Genomic DNA, 22,222 nt, shown 5'->3' with positions numbered 1-22,222 from the left:
CCAGAAATGTCGTCGCGTTTGTAAACTTTAGTCTCCAAGCCTATTCCTCTGTAAGGGTAGCAGTTGGAACGTGGATACTGTCCTTGCGGTCCAGTAGGTTGAATCCGTTTCATCAAAGCAAGATTAATTTAACTCTCTCACCTTCCCAATGAGGGTACATCACAGAAATCTCGTCACGATTAAAAACTATCTGCTCCAGTCCTAATTCTCATGTCATTTTTTAGGGATCCCAGTAGCTTGAATGCGTCGCACCAAACCAAGATTACTGTAACACTTGCACCTTCCCAGTTCGGATATTACACATAAATTACGTCGTAATTACTGTAACACTTCCACCTTCCCAGATAGAATACCACATAGAATATAATTCAGAAATTGGGGCGCGATTCAAAACTTTAGGCTCCAGACCATCTTCTCCGCAAGAGACTGTCACGGCTGTGGTCGAGCATAAATCCTTTCCTGGGAGTCTTGTTGCTTGACTCCGATGCACCAAATCATGATTACTCTCTCTCTCTCTCTCACCTTCCCATATAGGATATAATACAGAAATTGCGACACGATTGAAAATTTTAGGCTCCAAAACTACTTCTCTGGAAGAGTCTATTACGGCTGCGGTTGAAACATGGGTCTTCTCCTAGGAATCCAGTAGTTTGAATCGGATGCATCAAAGCGAGTTTACTGTAACTCTCGCACCTTCCCCGTGCGGTTGTAACACCGAAATTTTGTCACGATTGAAAATTATATGCTCCAAGCCTAATTCTCTGCAATAGAATATCAAGGCTGCGGTTGAATCATGAATCCGTTCCTGGGAGTCCAGTAGCTTGAATGCGATGCACCAAGCAAGATTACTGTAACTTTACCACCTTTCCAGTAGATATGTAACACAGAAATTGCTACGCCCTTAAAAACTTTACCCTCCAAAAATACGTCACTGCAAGGGACTGTCACGTCTGCGGTCGAAGCATGGATACTTTCCTGGAAGTGCAGTAGCTTGAATCCGATGCACCAAAGCAAGATTACCGGAACTCTCGCACATTCCCAGTGAGGATATAACATAGAAATTGCGTAGCGATTGAAAACCTTAGGCTCCAGACCTACTTCTCTGCAAGAGACTATATCGGCTGCGGTCGAAGCATGAATCCTTTCCTTGGAGTCCAGTAGCTTGAATCCATTGCACCAAAGCAAGGTTACTGTTACTCTAGCACTTTCCCAGTGATGATATAAGACAGAAATTTCATCGTGATTGAAAACTTAAGGCTCCAAGTCTACTTCTCTGAAAGAGATTTTCACGGCTAAGGTCGAAGCATGGCTCGTCTCCTGGTGGTCTAGTAAGTTGAATCGGATTCACCAAAGCAAGATTACTGTAAACCTAGCATCTTCCCCCATTGAGGATATAACACAGAAATTGCGCTGCGAGTGATAACATTACGGCCCAAGCCTACTTGTTTGCAAGAGACAATTAACGCTCCGGTCAAAACATGGAAGCTTTCCTCAGAGTCCAGTAGCTTAAATCAGTTGCAATAACGAAAGATTACTTTAACTCACGCACCTTCCCAGTGAGAATACAACACAGAAGTTTCGTCGCGATTGAAAACTTTAGTGTCCATGCCTACTTCTCTGGATGAGTATATCTCAGCTGTGTTCGTAACATGGATATTCTCCTGGGAGCCCAGCACTCTGAACCCGATAAACCAAAGCAAGAGTGCTGTAACCCTCTCACCCTCCCATTGAGGATATAATACAGAAATTGCGTCGCGAATTATTACTTTACGCTCCAAGCCTACTTCTCTCCTGGTGATCCAGTAGCTTGAATCCGTTGCACCAAACGAAGATTACTGTAGCGCTCACCTTCCCAATGAGGATATAACACAGAAAATGCATCGCGATTGAAAACTTCAGGCACCAAACCTACTTCTCTGGAAGAGACGATCACAGCTGCTGTCGAAACATGGATCCTCTATTGGTGGTCCAGTAGGTTGAATCGGAAGCACCAAAGCGAGATTACTGTAACTATCGCACCTTCGCTGTGAGGACATAACACCGAAATTACGCCGCGAATGAAAACTTTAAGCTCAAAGCCTACTTATCTGCAAAAGACAATCACAGCTGTGGACGAAATATGAATCCTCTCTTGGGAGTCGAGTAGCCTGAACCTGAGGCACAAAAGCAAGATTACTTTAACCCTCGCACCTTGTGAGTGAGTATCTAACACAGAAATTGCGTCACGATTGAAAACTACCTGCCCCACGCCTACGTATCTGGAAGAGACTATCATGGCTGCGGTCGAAGGATGAATCCTTTCCTGGGATTCCAGTAGTTTGAATCAGATGCACGAAAACAGAACTACTGTAACTCTCACACTTTCCCAGTGAGGATGTAACACAGAAATTGAGTCACGATTGAAAACTTCAGGCTCCAAACCTACTTCTCTGCAGGAGCCAATCACAGCTGCGGTCAAAACATGGATCCTCTACTGGTCGTCGAGTAGGTTAAATCGGATGCACCAATGTAAGATTACTGTAGTGTCACACCTTCGCAGTGAGGACATAACACCGAAATTGCGTCGCGATTGAAAACTTTATGTTCAAATCCTACTTATCTGCAGGAGACAATCACAGCTGCGGTCGATAATGGATCCTACCCTGGGAGTCCAGTAGCCTAAATCCGATACACCAAAGCATGAGTACTGTAACCCTCTCACCTTCCCAGTGAGGATATAACACAGAAATTGCGTATCAATTCAAGACTTTAGGCTCCAAGCCTACTTCTCTGGAATATACTTTCAAGGCTGCGGTCGAAGCAAGAATCCTTTCCTGGGAGTCCAGTAGCTTAAATCTAATGCACCAAAGTAAGAATACTGTAACTCTAGCACCTTCCCAGTGAGCATATAACACGGAAATTGCGGCTCGAGTGAAAACTTTTGGGTCCAAGCATATTTCTCTGAAGGAGACTATCACGGCTGTTGTCGATGCATGAAACCTCTCCTTAGAGTCCAGTACCTTGAAACGGATGCACCAAAGACAGATTACGGTAACTCACGCACCTCTTTTGTGAGGCTATAACGCCGAAACTGCGTCTCAATTGAAACCTTTACGCTCCAAGGCTACTACTCTGCAAAAGACAATCACAGCAGCGGTCGAAAAATGCATCCTCTCTTGGGAGTCCAGTAGCCTGAACCTGAACCACCAAAGCAAGATTACTTAAACTCTCGCACATTCCCAGTGAGGATGTAACACAGTAACTGTGTCGCGATAGTTGACTTTTGACTCCAAGCTTACTTCTTTGCAAGAGACTATCACGACTCCGGTTGATGCATGGGTCCTTTACTCGGGGTCCGTTAGCTTGAATCCGGTGCAATAAAGCAAGATTACTGTAACTCTCGCACCTTACCAGTGAGAGTATCGGACTGAAATTGCTTCGCAATTTAAAACTATGGGCTTCAAACCTACTTATCTGCAACAGACTATCACGTCTGCAGTCGAAGCATGGTTCAAAATGGTTCGGAGCACTATGGGACTTAACAGATGATGTCATCAGTCCCCTAGAACTTAGAACTACTTAAAACTTACTAACCGAAGGATACCACACACATCCATGCCCGAGGCAGGACTCGAACTTGCGACCGTAGCTGTTTCGCGGTTCCAGATTGTAGTGCCTAGAACCGCTCGCCCACCCCGGCCGCCATCGAAGCATGGATAGTCACCTTGGAGTCCAGTACCTTGAATCCGATGCACCAAAGCCAGATTACTGTGACTCTCGCACATTCCTAGTGAGTGTATACTACAGAAATTCCGTCGTGACTGAAACCTTTATGCTCCAAGAGCACTTCTTTGCAACAGACTACCGAGGTCCGATCACCACATGGATCCTATCCTCGGAGTCCAGTAGCTTGAATCCGACGCAATGAAGCAAAGTTACAGCAACCCTCGCACCTTCCGAGTGAGGATATAACAAAGAAATTGAGTCGCGATTGAAAACATTAGTCTCCAAACCTATATCTTTACAAGAGACTAACACGGCTCCGTTCAAAGCATGGGTCCTTTCCTCGGAGGCCTGTAGCTTGAATCCGATGCAATAAAGCAAGATTACTATAACTCTCGCACCTTCCCAGTAAGGATATAACACAGAAATTGCGTCGCGAGTCATAACTTTTGGGTCTAACCCTACTTCTTTGCGAGAGACTATCACAACTCCGGTCAAAGCATCGATACTTTCCTCGGAGTCCAGTAGCTTGAATCCTATGCTCGAAAGCAAGATAACAGTAACTCTCGCACCTTCCCAGTGAGGATATAACACAGAAATTTCGTCGTGTTTGAAAACTTTAGGCTCCAAACCCGGCTCAGCAGCTGTTGTGGCTGAGCAGCTGAAGGATAATTTGGAAAATATCTCGAGTAGATTTCCCCACCATGTTATAGTTCTGGGTGGAGATTTTAATTTGCCGGATATAGACTGGGAGACTCAAACTTTCATAACGGATGGCAGGAACAAAGAATCCAGTGAAATTTTTTAAAGTGCTTTATCTGAAAACTACCTTGAGCAGTTAAACAGAGAACCGACTCGTGGCGATAACATATTAGACCTTCTGATGACAAACAGACCCAAACTATTTGAAACAGTTAACGCAGAACAGGGAATCAGCGATCATAAAACGGTTACTGCATCGATGATTTCAGCCATAAAAAGAAATATTAAAAAGGGTAGGAAGATTTTTCTGTTTAGCAAAAGTGACAAAAAGCAGATTACAGAGTACCTGACGGCTCAACATAAAAGTTTTGTTTCGAGAACAGATAGCGTTGATGATCAGTGGAAAAAGTTCAAAACCATCGTACAATATGCGTTAGATGAGTACGTGCCAAGCAAGATCGTAAGAGATGGAAAAGAGCCACCGTGGTACAAAAACCGAGTTAGAAAACTGCTGCGGAAGCAAAGGGAACTTCACAGCAAACATAAACATAGCCAAAGCCTTGCAGACAAACAAAAATTACGCGAAGCGAAATGTAGTGTGAGGAAGGCTATGCGAGAAGCGTCCAATGAATTCGAAAGTAAAGTTCTATGTACTGACTTGGCAGAAAATCCTAAGAAATTTTGGTCTTATGTCAAAGCGGCAGGTGGATCAAAACAAAATGTCCAGACACCCTGTGACCAAAATGGTACTGAAACAGAGGATGACAGACTAAAGGCCGAAATACTAAATGTCTTTTTCCAAAGCTGTTTCACAGAGGAAGACTGGTCTGTAATTCCTTCTCTAGATTATCGCACAGATGACAAAATGATAGATATCTAAATAGACGACAGAGGGATATAGAAACAATTAAAATCGCTCAAAAGAGGAAAGGCCGCTGGACCTGATGGAATACCAGTTCGATTTTACAGAGAGTACGCGAAGGAACTTGCCCCCCTTCTTGCAGCGGTGTACCGTAGGTCTCTAGAAGAGCGTAGCGTTCCAAAGGATTGGAAAAGGGCCCAGGTCATCCCGTTTTCAAGAAGGGACGTCGAACAGATGTGCAGAACTATAGGCCTATATCTCTAACGTCGATCAGTTGTAGAATTTTGGAACACGTATTATGTTCGAGTATAATCACTTTTCTGGAGTCTAGAAATCTACTCTGTAGGAATCAGCATGGGTTTCGAAAAAGACGGTCGTGTGAAACCCAGCTCGCGCTATTCGTCCACGAGACTCAGAGGGCCATAGACACAGGTTCACAGGTAGATGCCGTGTTTCTCGACTTCCGCAAGGCGTTCGATACAGTTCCCCACAGTCGTTTAATGAACAAAGTAAGAGCATATGGACTATCAGACCAATTGTGTGATTGGCTTGAAGAGTTCCTAGATAACAGAACGCAGCATGTCATTCTCAATAGAGAGAAGTCTTCCGAAGTAAGAGTGATTTCAGGTGTGCCGCAGGGGAGTGTCGTAGGACCGTTGCTATTCACAATATACATAAATGACCTTGTGGATGACATCGGAAGTTCACTGAGGCTTTTTGCAGGTGATGCTGTGGTATATCGAGAGGTTGTAACATTGGAAAATTGTACTGAAATGCAGGAGATCTGCATCGAATTGACGCATGGCGCAGGGAATGGCAATTGAATCTCAATGTAGACAAGTGTAATGTGCTGCAAATACAAAGAAATATAGATCCCTTATCATTTAGCTACAATATAGCAGGTCAACAACTGGAAACAGTTAATTCCATAAAATATCTGGGAGTACGCATTAGGAGTGATTTAAAATGGAATGATCGTTGGTAAAGCAAATGCCAGACTGAGATTCATTGGAAGAATCCTAAGGAAATGCAATCCGTAAACAAAGGAAGTAGGTTACAGTACGCTTGTTCGCCCACTTCTTGAATACTGCTCAGTAGTGTGGGATCCGAACCAGATTGGGTTGATAGAAGAGATAGAGAAGATCCAACGGAGAGCAGCGCGCTTCGTTACAGGATCATTTAGTAATCGCGAAAGCGTTACGGAAATGATAGATAAACTCCAGTGGAAGTCTCTTCGGGAGAGACGCTCAGTAGCTCGGTACGGGTGAAAGGGTACAGTACCACCCAACATTGAAAATAGGTACAACATTCTTCGTTATTCTTCTCAGTACAACATATTTTTTCTAATAATAACTCAATTTCAATTAATACAGCGAAGCCGGATACCAGTGTAGGAAAGAATGACAATTTATTTATTTAATTGATCACATGTACACTCCCACAAAATAAATCCCTGCATCCAGTTTGGTGAGATCTGTGAAATGAATGAATGTATGGTCGTCTGCTATTCGCAGATAGTGAATGTGAATATATGATCATCTTTGAGACGATCCTTTGGTCGCCTTTGGTGAAACGAAAGAGACGAAACTTACCGGAGCTTTGAGCGCCTGAAATGTGGCTGACCAATACGGTAGCATGGTCTTCTCCCACCTCGACAGAGGTGCGAGATGACCTGAAGAACGGCCATGTGTCAGCACTCTGCTGCTGGATCTTGAGTTGGTTAGACCTGTCTTAGGTGTGCTCCGTAAAGACAAAAGAGTGGAGACATGATATGCATGTGAAATAAGAGTAGTTTGGATTAATAATTTCTCTATTTCAGGAACTTTTGTGGGGAGAATTAAATGTCAGGCAGGTAATATTAATGGGATCGTAGTAATCTTCGGAAGTGACCAACGGTCACAATGAAACCACGTGTAGCAATAAGTTGAAATACTTCCGAGTGCTTAAGTTAAGCTGAATTACTAGCGTGTGTACTATAAGTTGGAAATATTTAAGAAATGGCGTGTGCAGGACTTGAAATTAGAGACGAGTACTTCCACGTGGTGAGTACTGTGTGAGTCTCAATCTGTGTATGAGACAGAGGATAAAGAGAAGTACTCGTCCATGGTATCAGTTGAGGACTCGCGTGTGTGATGAACATGTTCTTGATATTACTTTGCGTGTTATGTTTCCGTGTGACGCTTGATTCAAACTATAATACTCTGAGAGTGAAGCAAGGTGAGTCAGCCGTCTATCCAGCAACGCCACTTGGTTTGCATTGCACAGGAAGACGTGCATATATCCTCCAGAGTTCGTAGCAGGAAAGAAAAGTTACCAAGTGGGGCAGTGTCGTGTGAAACTGGGATGAGTTTTAATTGAAGTGGAAAAGCTGAAAGTGATGTGATTATAACGCTGTGACTATTCCTTGTTTTGTATTGTATGTTGCCAGTGTGATGTATTTCATGAAATTTAAGTATGTGTGGTTGGCATGGGAGAGTAACAAGATAGTTTCAGAGGCAGTGGGTTATGCATGTTCCTTTTTGTACCACTCGGTCTGGAGGAAAGTTTCGCGATGATGGGTGTGAGAGTCGAAGTGTGAGATATAGCGAAAGATCCACCGTCCTACCCAGAAAGTGCACTATAGCGTTAAATAATTACGAGACCATAAGATAGAGAATCACCAATGTAAAGCCATGCCCACTGGGCGGAATTTCTCGTGTGTTATTGTTGCAGGTTATAGAATTTGCCGACCGCGGTGGTCTAGCGGTTCTAGGCGCTCAGTCCGGAACCGCGCGACTGCTACGGTCGCAAGTTCGAATCCTGCGTCGGGCATGGATGTGTGTGATGTTCTTAGGTTAGTTAGGTTTAAGCAGTTCTGAGTTCTAGGGGACTGATGACCACTGATGTTAAGTCCCATAGTGCTCAGAGCCATTTGAACCATTTTTATAGAATTTGTTTGTTTAGGTTATAGAATTTATCGGAGTTTATAATGTGTGCGCCATTCATATTCAGTGCGACGGCCACGTGTTGATCAAAGCCGTTGAATAAGAAATGAAATGTGGTATTGCCAGCGCGTAGTGAACAATCAGAGTTGTGTAAATTTTTAATAGTCAGATGTGCGTTATCCGTTTCCGTTGGTTAATATTCAAACAGGAGAATAATTTGTAAATTAATTGTGAGTACTAGAGCTCACGTTACTTGATAAATAAAAAATGAATCCACTCGCTTGGCAGACCACTCATCTTGCAGGCCTGACTGCTTGATGCCACAGTATGAGCAAGGCATGTGGGTGCCTCTCACGGGCTTTTGTTGAAGTTTCGATAACATACCTTCACAGAAGAGTCAAGAAGTATATTGCAACCTCCTACGTACATCTCGCGAAGAGACCATGAAGATAAAATCAGAGAGATTAGAGCCCACACAGAAGCATACCGACAATCCTTCTTTCCACGAACAGTACTAGACTGGAATAGAAGGGAGAACCGATAGAGGTACACCGTCAGGTGGCTTGCGGGGTATGGATGTAGATGCAGATAGATGTACTTCTCTGGAAAAGACTATTACGGTTGCGCTCGAAGCATGAATCCTCTCCTGGGAGTCCAGTAGCTTGAATCCGATACATCAAAGCAGGAGTACTGTATCGCTCTCACATTTCCACTGAGGATGTAAACAATGCATCCCGATTGAAAACTTCAGGATCCTAGCCCAGTTCTATGCAAGAGACTATACCGGCTGCGATCGAACCATGAATCCTTTCCTATGAGTCCAGTAGCTTGAATGTGATGCACCAAAGCAAGATTACTGTAACTCTTGCACCTTTCCAGTAAGGATATAACACCAAAATTAAGAAGCGATTGAAAACTTTCGGTTCCATGCCTACTTCTCTGCAAGGGCCTACCACGGCTGCACTCGAAACATGAATTCTCTCCTGGTGGTCCAGTAGCTAGAATCCATTACAGCAAAGCAAGATTACTTTAACTCTCGTTCCTGCCTATTAATCACATAACAAAGAAATTGCGTCGCGATTAAATACTTTTGGTTCGAAGCCTAGATCTTTGCAAGAGACGATCACGATTCCAGACAATACGTGGATCCCTCCATCGGAGTCCAGTAGCTTGATCCTATGCTCCAAAGCAAGATAACAGTAACTCTTGCAACTTCCCAGTGAGGATATAACACGGAAATTTCGTCGTGATTGAAAACTTTAGGCTCCAAGCCTACTTCTTTGCAAGAGACTATCACGGCTCCGGTCAAAGCATCTATCCCTTCCTCGGAGTCCAGTAGCGTAAATCCGATGCACCAAAGCAAGATTACTGTAACTCTCGCACCTTCTAAGTGAGGATATAACGCAGTAATTGCGTTGCGATTGAAAACTTTAGGCTCCAAGCCTACTTCTCTGCAAGACACAATCACTGTTGCGATCGAAACATGGATCGTCACCTGGGAGTCAAGTAGCTTGAATCCGATGCACCAAAGCAAGGCTACTGTAACTCTAACACCTTAAAAGTGAGTATATAACACAGATATTGTGTCGCGATTGAAAATTTTATGCTCCAAGCCTACATCTCTGCAAGAGACTTTAACGGCTATGGTCGAAGCATCGATCCTCACCTGGTGGTCCAATAGATTGAATCCGAAGCACCAAAGCAAGATTTCTATAACTCTCGCATCTTCCCAGCGAGGATATAACACAGAAATTGCGTCGCGATTGAAAACTTTAGGCTCCAGACCTATTGAGCCGTGGTAAAAATTGCTGTTTTGAAGAGCGCGCCGAAGCACGTAGTGTGAAGCAGTCGCCCTCCGTTTATGGCGGTGGCGCCACTGTGGCAATCGCAGCTTTGGTGCATCCCTCTGGTGGGAAAGGGGAAAGATCAGTCTCTCGTCCCCAGTTTGCTAGTCTGTCTCTCGTCCGCATTTCTTAGGCAGTTAGTGTCTGTCTGTCGTTGGGAGTGCTACTATGTCTGTTGTTCGGATCAACCTTTAAAGCCGGCAAAATGAGAGTCTTTGCACTCCGGCAGTAAGAGAACTCAGCGAGTGGTCGCCCGGTCAGGGCTTAGTTCCTGCATCTGAGTCTGCGCGTTAGGCCGCCAGTCTGCTCGACTTTGCTCAGGCGATGGTCATTGGCGGTTGGATCGATCGGTTGGTCGGTCGCGCACTGACACACAAGATGACTTGTCCGTCTTGAGCGTCGGCGCATGTGAGGTCGCCACGAGAGTCCAGTGGGCCGCGGCGTATAGTGAGGGGTAGTGACACGAGAGCAACAGGAGTCAACACACGACATCAGTCTGGCCGGTGCGATCTGCGACGCCGTGAGACGGGAGATCGGCGCGCCTTCCTGCGTCCGTTGAAGCGGCTGGCAGCGGACGGTTCGGGAGAGCGATTTGGGGGTGATGCGCCAGGTCTTCTCGAGAAATCGCAGTTTATTACAAGTTAAGTGATTGGTGATATGTTGTTCGATTTACTCTTGTTAAATTCTACTTGTGTTCTTGGTGAGCTCACCAGCCGTTTCGCTCTGGGGTCGTCCCACCGTTCTCCTCCGTTTCCCACCCGCTGGAAGATGGTTGTTTATAAATTGGGTGGTCCGTTTTTCCCTTGTGGAGTAGGGGCGGTTAGAGCAACCTGCGGTTCGGGTTGTTCGGTAATCTCCCTATCAATCTACCGTACGTTAGTAGCTGCCTCTGTCATGTTTGTCGGATTTGGTGTGTTAACGAATTTATTGCTTGAAATGTAACGGCCTAATACGTGAAATATATTTCGATCTTTGGAAACTTTGATATTATTGCCTATGATCTTGAGAGGCGGTACCTGTGTGCTGTAGAGCATCTTAACTTGATTGGTCAACCTTGTAGAATTTTATATAAGATTGCATTTCACGGGCTTTTATTTGAATGACCATTTTAGTATATTAAGTTGCCACCCTTTCACCGTAAGACTTTTCTTAGAAGTTAAAATCAAGTTGAACCTTCGGTGGCATGGTTAATATTTTAATTGTTAGTGTTGCGTACCATTTCCATCCCTCCTACGGGGGAGGGGGGGGGGGGGGGGTGCATAGTTTGTGTGCCTGTGCAAATTGTTAAAACTGTTAGTTTAAAGTTATCTGGTGTGTTGCAGATTTGCACCAGTGTAGTCTTTCAGACGCTGTTGTGAGCGATCTTAACTACGGCCATGTCAAAAGGGAGCGGCAAGGTTCTCTGCCCGAAAGCTCATACAGTCAAAACTTGATTCTTTCTGCCTCTGAATAAATTGTAACTTTGATGTATAGAGGCTGCTTTCTGATTATAATTTTATATCTGTTTCTTTTTTAAAAAATGCACTATTAAAGTGAATAAAATTCCCATTTGTTAAAAGGCATTTGGTTATGATTTCATCAGTTACTCCCTGGCAACTACTTCCATGCTTACATAGTGTGATTAAATGCGTTAATGTTCTTGATGAATCGCTAGTAAATAAAATTAATTCTTAAGAATATTCTTTGAAAATAAATCATGGCTTATTACTGGTAGCAGAGAGTGGTTAGCTTTCTTGCTACTACTCTTTGAGTAACTGATGGAATTGCAGTAGTACTTATTTTATAATTTTGTAATATTTCGCTTTGGCCAAGTGACTGTTTAGCTGCATGTTTCTGGTTGTCATGGCGGGCAGAGAATGTCTAGGATTAGGCCTGTTTCGGAGACGTCAACTCTAACATGAGTTGCGTATTCGTAATATAAAAAAACAAGGCACGGTTCCTGAGTTGCTTGCGGACTTAAAAGATGCCTTAGTCAATCCGGTCCAAATTTCACGGGTAGTTATTGGTTCCTTTCCGACAGTCATGGCAGCGGCGGCAGGAGAGGTCGGTGAGTTCCAACAACATTTAGACTGGTTTTGTGTTGTTCAACTGAGTTGCAAGCAGTTATCTAGACTATGCGCACATTTGGTGCACGTGTTTAGCCGGGTCTCTGATCTAGAACAAGTTGTTGTAAACGAGGCTGATCGTAAGGAAGAGGTTGAGGTGCAGCGAAAGGTGGCTGCATTGCAGATTAGATTAACTGGGTTAGAGTCTAGCTCCGAAGAACCTAGTGGGTAGGTCCAAGTCGATCCGGCACGAACAGGAAGCAAACTAAATCCCAAACCGCGGAATTGAACCTAACTCGGAGTTTTTCGCAAACCATTGACAACATGCCTTACAGGAGATATCGACGTCGTTGTCGCACAACAGTGTACAAAAACAGAAAACACTGAACTCACTACAACATCTGGGAACAAGAAGAATCGCATTCCAGTGAAGAGTGTCGCAGCCCACTCCCTCATCGATGGACCTTCTGTATTTCTAGGATGTTCTCTTACTTTTAGCTTGGATATTAACGACACTTTCTCACATGGACTGTTGTCAGCGGTCGCAACTACAGCCATGTCAAAAGGGAGCGGCAAGGTTCTCTGCCCGAAAGCTCATACAGTTAAAACTTGATTTTTTCTGCCTCTGCATAAATTGTAACTTCGATATTTAAAGGGTGCTTTCTGATTACAATATGAAATCCGTTTCTCTTAAAAAATGCTCTTAGGCACTATTAAAGTGAATAAAATTCCCATTTGTTAAAAGGAATTTGATTATGATTTCATGAGTTACTTCCTGGCAACTATTTCCATGCTTACATAGCGTGATTAAATGTGTTAATGTTCTTGATGAATCGCTAGTATATAAAGTAAATTCTTAAGAATATTCTTTGCAAATAAATCACGGCTTACCTACTTCCTTGCAAGAGACTATCACGGCTCCGGTCAAAGCATGGATCCTTTCTCTAGAGTCCAGTAGCTTGATTCCGATGCTTTAAAGCAAGATTACTGTAACTCTCACACTTTCCCAGTGAGGATACATTACCGAAGTTGCGTCGCCATTGAAAACTTTACGCTCCATGCCTACTTCTCTCGAATAGACTATCACGGCTCCGCTCGAAGCATGGATCCTCTCCTGGGAGTCCAGTAGCCTGAATCCGAAGAGCCATAGAAAGATTACTGTAACTCAAGCAGCCTCCCAGCTAGGATACAATACCGAAATTGCGTCGCGATTGAGAACTTTAGGCTACAAGCCTACTTCTCTGCTAGAGACCACCACGGCTGCGCTCGAACATGGATCCTCTCCTGGTGGTCCAGTAACTTCAATCCAATGCACAAAAGCAAGATTACCGTAACTCTAGCACCTTACCAGTGATGATATAACACAGAAATTGCGTCGCGATTGAAAGCTTTTGACCCCAAGCCTGCTTCTTTGCAAAAGACTATCACGGCACCGTTCAAATCATGGATCCTACCTCGGAGTCCAGTAGCTTGAATACGATGCAATAAAGCAAGATTACTGTAACTCTAGAACCTTACCAGTGAGGATATGACACAGAAATTGCGTCGCGAGTGGAAACTTTCGGGTCCAAGCCTACTTCTTTGCAAGGGACTATCACGACTGTAGTCAAAGCATGGATGTTTTCCTTGAAGTATAGGAGCTCGATTCCGATGCAACAAAGCAAGATTACTTTTATTCTCACACCTTCCTAGTGAGGATATATCACAGAAATTGCGTCGTGATTGATGGCTCCAAGCCTGCTTCTTTGCAAGAGACCATCAGGGCTCCGGTCAAAGCATGGAACCAATCCTCGGAGTCCAGAAGCTTGAATCCGACGCAATAAAGCAGGATTACTGTAACCCTCGTACCTTCCCATTGAAGATATAACACAGAAATTGCGTCGCCATTGAAAACCTTAGGCTCCAAGCCTACTCCTCTGCAATAGACAATCACAGATGCGGTTGAAACATGGATCCTCTCCTTGGGGTCCAGTAACCTGGATCCGATGCACCAAAGCAAGATTAATGTAACTCTAGCACCTTACCAGTGAGCATATGACACAGAAATTGCGTCGCGAGTGGAAACTTTCGGGTCAAAGCCTACTTCTTTGCAAGAGACTATCACGGCTCCGGTCAAATCATGGATCCTACCTCGGAGTTCAGTAGCTTAAATCCGATGCACCAAAGCATGGTTACTGTAACTCTAACACCTTCCAAGTGAGCATATAACACAGATATTCCGTCACGATTGAAACTTTTATGCTCCAAGCCTACATCTCTGCAAGAGACTTTAACGGCTATGGTCGAAGCATCGATACTCACCTGGTGATCCAATAGATTGAATCCGATGCACCAAAGCAAGATTTCTATAACTCTCGCATCTTCCCAGTGAGGATATAACACAGAAATTTCGTCGCTATTGAAAACTTTAGGTTCCAAGAATACTTCTCTGCCGTCGAAGCATAGATCCTCTCCTGGCAGTGCAGTAGCCTGTCTCCGATGAACCACTTACCATTTACTGTTACCTTCACAACGTCCCAATGATGATGCATCACAGATATAGCATCGCGGTTAAAAACTAAACGCTCCATTCCGACTTCTCTCCAAGAGACTAACACGACTGTGATCGTCGCATGGAACCTCTCCTGGGAGTCACGTACCTTGAATCCGATGGGCAAACATGTAATCCTCGCATCATAACAGTGAGGAATGGAGACAAAAATTACGTCGCTATTGGAAATTACAGGCTCCATGCCGACTTCTCTCCAAGAGACGAATACGGCTGCAGTCACCGAATTGAATCTCTCCTAGGGTTCCAGTAACTCGTATCCAATGCACCACTCCGTAACCCTCGTACCCTCCCATTGATGATGCGACACGGAAATAGCGTCGCGTTTGAAAACTACAGGCTCAATGCCCACTTCTCTCCAAAACGTAACACGGCTGCGGTCAACCGCATAGCACCTCTTCTAGGAGTCCTATAGCTTGTATCCGATGCACTACTGCATGTTTACAGTAACCCCGCACCCTCCCAGTGAGGATACATCACAGAAATCGCGTCGCGATAGAAAACTATTGGCTGAATGCCGACTTCTCTCCAAGAGACTAACACGACTTTGGACCCCGAGTGGAACATCTCCTGAGACTGCAGGACCATGTATCCTAGGAGTCCAGCAGCTTGTATCCGATGCACCACTGTACGTTTACTGTAACCCTCGTTTCCTCCAATTGAGGATGCAACACATAAATTACGTCGCGTTTAAAAACTATAGGCTCCATGACGACTTCTCTCCAAGAGACTACCTCGACAGCGGTCGCCGTATGGAACCTCTCCTAGGAGTCCAGTAGCTTGTTTCAGATTCACCACTGCCCGTTTAGTATAGCCTGGCACAATCCTAGCGTGGATGTGACACAGAAATTGCATTGCAATTGAAAATTACACGGCATTGCAATTGAAAACTACACGATCAGTACCGACTTCTCTCCAAGAGGCTAATACGGCTGCAGTCACCACATGGAACCTCTACTGGGAGTGTAGTAGCTTGAATCCGGTGCACCAATGCTCATTTACTGTAACCCTCGCACCCTCCCATTGACGATGCGACACAGCCTTTTGTAGTAATTACGCAAATACGTAGTTCATTGTTTGGTTTTACGAAAGTGTGAAGACTGGAGGTTATTTGTGACTCATAAAGTGGAATACAACTTTGCAATTTCTCGAATTCAGCTAGTAACATGCGAGTTGCATCTTGTAAAAGCAAACTAATCTGTAATATAATTATTTATATAAACTTTATTTATATAAAAATCAGTTCCTCGCTAAGAGTTTATTACAGCTTCAAGACAACGGATTGACGAGCTACGTGCTGTTTTCTGCGCAGAGGCCCACAACCACAGAAGACTGCGGGTTGATGAACATTAATTAGAACTTATACACTCCAGTCACGGCGGTGGAAGCAAATAGGCACCTCACGTGTATTGCAATCTTAGTAAAAATTACGTCAGTGACACGTCATTGGTGGTAACACAGAGGAGGTATGAAGGAGAGAAATTTTCGATGGAAGTGGTTTATCATACACACCTGGGCCATTGATCGTGACCGGGCCAAATATCTCACGAAATAAGCGTCAAACGAAAAAACTACAAAGAACGAAACTTGTCTAGCTTGAAGGGGGAAACCAGATGGCGCTATGGTTGGCCCGCTAGATGGCGCTGCCATAGGTCAAACGGCTATCAACTGCGTCTTTTTAAACAGGAACCCCTATTTTTTATTACATATGCGTGTAGTACGTAAAGAAATATGAATGTTTTAGTTGTACCACTTTTTTCGCTTAGTGATACATGGCGCTGTAATAGACACAAAGATATGGCTCACAATTTTAGACTAACAGTTGTTAACAGGTAGGTTTTTTAAATTAAAATACAGAACGTAGGTACGTTTGAACATTTTATTTCGGTTGTTCCAATGTGATACATGTACCTTTGTGAACTTATCATTCCTGAGAACGCATGCTGTTACAGCGTGATTACCTGTAAATACCACATTGATGCAATAAATGTTCAAAATATGTCCGTCAACCGCAATGCATTTGGCAATACGTCTAACCACATTCCTCTCAAAAGGGAGTAGTTCGCCTTCCGTAATATTCGCACATGCATTGACAATGGGCTCACGCATGTTGTCAGGTGTTGTCGGTGTATCACGATAGCAAATATCCTTCAACTTTCCCCACAGAAAGAAATCCGGGGACGTCAGATCCGGTGAACGTGCGGGCCATGGTATGCTGCTTCGACAACCAATCCACCTGTCATGAAATATGCTATTCAATACCGCTTCAACCGCACGCGAGTTCTGTGCCGGACATCCATCATGTTGGAAGTACATCGCCATTCTGGCATGCAGTGAAACATCTTGTAGTAACATCGGTAGAACATTAAGTAGGAAATCAGCATACATTGCACCATTTAGATTGGCATCGATAAAATGGGGGCCAATTATCCTTCCTCCCATAATACCGCACCATACATTAACCCGCCGAGGTCGCTGATGTTCCACTTGTCGCAGCCATCGTGGATTTTCCGTTGCCCAATAGTGCATATTATGCCGGTATAAGTTACCGCTGTTGGTGAATGACGCTTCGTCGCTAAATAGAACCCGTGCAAAAAAATCTGTTATCGCCGCGTAATTTCTCTTTTGCCCAGTGGCAGAACTGTACACGACGTTCAGAGTCGTCGCCATGCAATTCCTGGTGCATAGAAATACGGTACGGGTGCAATCGATGTTGACGTAGTAATCTCAACACCGACGTTTTTGAGATTCCCGGATCTCACGCAATTTGTCTGCTACTGATGTGCGGATTAGCCGCGACAGCAGCTAAAACACCTACTTGTTCATCATCATTTGTTGCAGGTCGTGATTGACGTTTCACACGTGGCTGAACACTTCCTGTTTCCTTAAATAACGTAACTATCCGGGGAACGGTTCGGACACTTGGATGATGTCGTCCAGGATACCGAGCAGCATACATAGCACACGCCCGTTGGGCATTTTGATCACAATAGCCCTACATCAACACGATATCGACCTTTTCCGCAATTCGTAAACGGTCCATATTAAGACGGGTAATGTATCACGAAGAAAATACCGCCCACACTGGCGGAATGTTACGTGATACCACGTACTTACACGTTTGCGACTGTTACAGCGCCATCTGTCACAAAGCGAAAAAAGTGGTCCAACTAATTCATATTTCTTTACGTACTAAACGAATATGAAATTAAAAATGGGGGTCCCTATTTAAAAAAAAAACGCAGTTCATATCGGTTTGATCTATGGCAGTTTCATCTAGCGGGCCAACCATAGCGCGATCTGGTTTCCCCGTTCAAGCTTGACGAGTTTCGTTCTTCGTAGGTTTTCGTGTGATGCTTATTTCGCGAGATATTTGGCCCAGTCAGTATCAATGGACCACCCTGCATACCTCTGCCCCCACTGCCTTTCGTTTTCCATTGCCATCGCCGAGGTTTGCTTCTGATTTGTGGTACCTTTTCCGAATGATGCGCCTGCGGCGGAAATGTGTTGGTGCTGCTAGTCCCCAGACTGGAGCTACGTACGTCTTCAGCAGATGCAACACGCGCGGGGTGCGCGCCTGTGTACGGAGTATGTAGACACGCCCCCTTCCTCCCGCCCCCTCCCCCACCTCACCCTTTGAACCCCCGCCACGGCGGCTCGTGGCGCGGACGGCGGCGTGGTGTGGCCGCGTCTGCAGTCGGCAGACAGCCGTCAGTGTGAGAACGTCGCGCCACGCCGCACCAGAAGCCGGCAGCCGGTAGTTTTGTGTGCCGCGACCCACTTGCGGCGTTCGCCGCCCGCCGTCAAGACGCAAGGTAAGCCAGCCCCTAGCCGCTGCCCATCAGCCTGCTGCTCCCAGGCCTGCCCGATGAACCCTTGCCGGCGATTTCTACACTCTGTGTCAGCGCCTGCAGAAACACAGCCGGACGGCTTCCCGTGAAGTAATAAATCACCGACGCAGTGCCGAAAAGCTTCTGAGTTCGTCACTCGCACCGATCCAAGCACGCACAATGCTTGTCACTCGATTACAGTAAGACTACTGTAGCAACAGGTACCGGCTCCTGTTGTGCAACAAGAAGTCCGGGAGACGGATGTCTACTTTGAACCACGCGATTTCACTGGCTGGAGAAGATGACGTGACAGTCCGCGAGAGAAAAGAATGGTGTTTTACTGAGCATCTAAAGTGTTCGAAGTGACGAAAATCAGTGTTCGTACTCGGATGAATGTTCTCACGGCTTGGTTTGCTTCTTGCTTCGGAGAGAGAGTATACTACAGCAGATGGCCCCGAAGATAATCCACATCTATACTCGTCGAGTCACCGAAGTGCTTGTCAGAAGAGACTTCCACTGTACATTAACGTTTCTTCCACATCCACTCGCATAAGGAGTGTGGGAACAATAAGCGCTTGTACGCCTCTGCGCGGGCTGTTATTTGCACAGATTTTATTTGCATGATTTCTACGGCAGAGCAACGTCGCGGAGCGAAGAAAACTCCTAGTTTTTGCCCCGAAAGCTGGTGATTGGAGATTCACAAGCAGGTTCTCTCGCAAGACGTACAGCGTTATTCTCCACTGTCTAACAGTTAATGGTTTTGCAACCTTTTTGTTTCACTCTGTCGTCAATCAAACAAGCGTACAAGCGTTCGCACTGCCCGTCTTTCTATACGCGTGGTGTTCCGTACATGCGATCTGTAGTCAAGTATGGGCACCGTGATCACTGCAGAACGGGAATATTTCTAAGAGATTGTGGAGAATAATATGAAAGAGAGTTAACTGGCCCATTAATGTCGGCCTATGCAGTGTACGACTAGTACAAGTTAATACAGACAATGCTGAATTTGTAGCTGGCATTTCAGGGTAAGGAGAAGTGTATATTTAGTTAGTAGATTACTGCTAGTGGCAAAACCAAAGCCTGGAACATTGTTCTTTTCGAGAAATTGCGTTTTCTAAGTTTTGTCGTAGTTCAAACAGAAATTGTGTCATGACATTTTAAACTGATGTACTTAGAAAGAAGAAAAAGGCAAGCTTGGCATTGTTTGCGAGTAGTTTGTAAGGTTAATATTCAGACAGCGATTACTGTTTCGACAAAGACATAACTAAATCTCTAGGGTATCGTCTACTATTTTTCAAAAATATAAAGCAAAATATCCCTCTTTAGTTACAGAAGTAGTTGCTTTGATGACGAAACAACTTCCTGCTTATGTTATTAATCGTAGTTCTACAGACATAAGAGAGTCTGAACAACAGATAACAGAAGCAGTAACTAGCTTTAGTACAAATGCTTATTTCAGTTACAATTATTTTATCATCAAATGAAATTGCGTTTGTTTAACAGGACCAGTGGGAAGTACGATGTACAGATAATAATGAAATAATATGTTAAGCTCCTGAAGATGGGTCTTCAGTGCTTTTGAATGAACGAAAGAATCTTCGATTTTTGATTGAAGGTGAAGTTTTTCCTAACATTTGTTACGAAAGTATATCAACTATGTTTTCAATTACTACCACTTGAGTCAAATTAAGTTACTGTTTGCTATGGAACGTAGCGATCGTAAATCACAAGAAACATATCTTCATATTAAAGCAATGAGAAGGAACTTTTTGTTTCTGTTGATATGATCCGTGATTTCGCTCCGACTTCTTGATGTTTCTGCTAGCTTACTAGAAGATTTATCATATGTCAGAGGTGTCCCTGAAACTTAGCAGATATATGTTGAAAGGGAATTGAAGCAATAACATAAATGCTTCCAGATAGTACACTAAACTCGGTTTTCAATTCATGAAGATCATCTTATACAAACAACCGAAACTGTCATTCTATTTCACAAATTAAGAAAAAAAAAGATTGAGCAAATGCTGACCTACGGGTAAGTTTGAACACTTCACTGCTTTACAAGATTTGGTTCTATGTCGCTATGTATTTAAATGTTTCACTCACACAACTGTAACTCAACGTAGCATACAAATTACTATGTGGTTGACTTGCCATTTTTCTCACACAACGTATTCGTACGAGAACATTAACTATTTAAAAAAAATTTAAAAGAAACCTGAACCATCGAATCGACTAGCAGAGTTACACTGAATCATGTAAGTACATTATCTAGAGGCAATTTCTTCCCTGTGTTAGATGGTCGTAGAATACTGTAAGGTCTGCTTCTGGTAGCTGAGATTTTGCAGAAACGGAAAGCTTCGCTACTTTCTCTTGACGCCACCGAAACTTCGTGCAGGAAGTATTAGAGAATTTACCCTCAACTGCCGTTTACTTCCAGACCCCTGTACTGCAACGGAACGAACTCATTTGCCGTCAGCGATGCGCGAAATTGAGTCGCGCCAGATTCAAAGGGACGCTGTGACCAATACTGTTACAAAATAGGAGCGAGCGAGCGTAATAGGAAGAGCTGGCCTGCGACATTGCGCGTGTCCTCCGCATACCACGGTCACACGCGCCACAATTTGCGGCAGAGGAATAAGAAGAAGTAGAAGATCGAAACTGGGAAACCAATTTTCCGCTCTTTATCTTTTTAACACGAAAGTAAGGATGATCAGGAATTAACGTCAAGTAGACGACGAGGCCATTGAGAAGGGACTGTCGATGAACTCGTTAGGAGGATGAAGGGGGTAGGCTTTTCAGGAAGAGGTATTTATCAACCTTGTCCACGTCCATTAACGTTTGTGAAACTGTTTTATTATACATCTGGATCAGGTGCATTATAGAAGAAAACCCCGTAGTGACTACTGGTGGATCATTCATCATCATCGTTTCCCAACTCCAGCTTCCCGGGTGTGGTGTACAAGCACGTGCCATCTCCTTCTGACTTCATACATCTTCTGTTCCAGGAAAACTTCACCATTTGTGTCCTTTCTCCGCCAAATCTGATCTCACAGTCTCTATCCAGCGTTTTCTTGGTGTTCTCCGTGGTCTTCTTCCTACGAGGATAAGGCTGAAATGCTTTTTGGCAGGTCTTCCGCTATTCATTCTCATTACTGGCATAGTGAAGACTGCCCTTCTTTATGACACTGATAACAGAAACCTCAATACCGGTTACTTTTCTATTCACTCCATGCCTGATTTTTTCCTTTCTAGTTGTCTGATTCATACTTCTAATAAATCTCATTTATGTTGCCTGAATTCTGCTGAGGTCTTTGTTTAGTAGGGTACATGTTTCTAAACCTTATGTGATACATACTCACTTTTGCTTTTTGTGGCATTTTATCATCCCAGGCAATATTTCTGATTTGACAGTGGAAACTGGTGGCTTTCTGTGTCCTGCTAAGTACTTCCTGGTTAATGGTATTGTCTTTCGAGATCATGTTTCCTAGGTACTTGAAATGGGAAACAGATTGTACTTTGACTCCTTGTAGGAAAATATTTGAGGTTGTTCCTTGCTTGTTGATGGTCATTTCTACTGTCTTTGTTTTACTTATTTTTAGTCCGAATTTTCTGTATGTGTTGTTCAAGTCATTAAGTTTCTTCTGTGCTTCAGCTTCTGTCTCTCTCCGTACTATCAAATCATCAGCAAAAACCAGGCATATGGTTTGCTGTCTATTTTCTTGATAGATTTCGTGATCTTGTCCATTACTATTACAAACAGGA

At 44.1% G+C, this 22,222-nt stretch overlaps 1 protein-coding gene across 1 annotated transcript in view; it reads left to right on the top strand.

Moving 5' to 3' along the window:
- Positions 1-18,336: 18,336 nt before the first annotated feature.
- The window catches only part of LOC124776929, a 521,086-nt gene continuing 517,200 nt past the window's right edge, over positions 18,337-22,222 (top strand). Inside the window, exon 1 of the mRNA XM_047252187.1 lies at positions 18,337-18,442. The gene's annotated coding sequence lies outside the window, so the exon portion shown is untranslated. The remainder of the gene's footprint in view (positions 18,443-22,222) is intronic.

The sequence above is a fragment of the Schistocerca piceifrons genome, chromosome 1 (assembly GCF_021461385.2).
Source record: "Schistocerca piceifrons isolate TAMUIC-IGC-003096 chromosome 1, iqSchPice1.1, whole genome shotgun sequence".
Lineage (NCBI taxonomy): Eukaryota > Metazoa > Arthropoda > Insecta > Orthoptera > Acrididae > Schistocerca > Schistocerca piceifrons.
The sequence above is the reverse complement of the archived record's forward strand: the minus strand, read 5'-3'. Positions and strand labels throughout refer to the sequence as shown.